A 1,089-nucleotide genomic window follows, 5' to 3' on the forward strand; every position below is an offset into this window, starting at 1 on the left:
ATTATGCAATCCCAATCCCGAAGCTCCCACTCAATCAAACATATCTAATATCTTGATTAAGTTACATGCATTCATTCACTATGGACCATCCATAAGAGAGAATCATGTTATTCTGAATCACAGTTGATCGGTTTTAAGCAACGATTGCTCAAAACAGATCCCGAAACGCAAAATCAAATTTTGGTTGGGTCCTAGACCGATCAGTCTAGGCCTAGACCGATCGGTCTAGGTGGTTCGGTCTTCGGGTCTGCGTCGGTCCAGATCTTTCGGTCCAGAATGGTCCAGACCGATCGGTCTTGGTCCAACCGATCGGTCTACGCATGCAGACCGTTCAATCCGGGACTTGCGAAACCCTAGACCGATCGGTCCATGCAAAAACGTGATCAGATCTCGTTTTCGTCGTTTCTGCCCCGTTTCAGACCCGAATTCGACCCCGTTTTCGCCTACGAACTCAGAATTCAAAGCTCTTGCACACTATGCAACAATGAACAGAAAATATACTCTAGATCCATAATCAAATCATGTATAGCATCAAAGCAAACACGGATTCAAACAATTCAAATCCTATAACGTGCGTGATCGGGTTCTAACAAAAATCATGCAGAGTAACCAGGCTCTGATACCACTGTTGGGTTTTCCTGGGATCTCAAGAGCGAATCTAATTCCTAAGAGATCAGTTCTAGGGTTTGCGCAGCGGATGAAAAACAAAAATTTTGATGAAACCCTAAAACCTATCATGCATGATCATGTAGAAACGTTAGAACGCTTACCTCAATCGATCCGGGGCCTGTATCAATCGAAGAACGCGTCTGATCACTGTAGGCATGAAGAATACCTTGCCCTCTACACGTATCCACACGGCGGAAAGGATTCCAACGGTTGGAACTTGCCTCCGCTCCCTGAAGAACGCTTCTTTCTTTGCGCAAGGGTTTCAGGGATCTTTCTCTTAGCTTTCTCACTCTCCAAACCTCTCCCTAGGGTCTGAAAATCGTGCCAAAAGAGTTGGGTGGCGTTCCCTAAAGTTTCTTCCCTTTAAAACCCTAATTAGAGCGAGTTTAGTAATTCCCGACGTCTGGACCGATCGGTCTA

Source organism: Tarenaya hassleriana, unplaced genomic scaffold (assembly GCF_000463585.1).
Source record: "Tarenaya hassleriana unplaced genomic scaffold, ASM46358v1 Cleome51, whole genome shotgun sequence".
In the NCBI taxonomy this organism is placed as follows: Eukaryota; Viridiplantae; Streptophyta; class Magnoliopsida; order Brassicales; family Cleomaceae; genus Tarenaya; species Tarenaya hassleriana.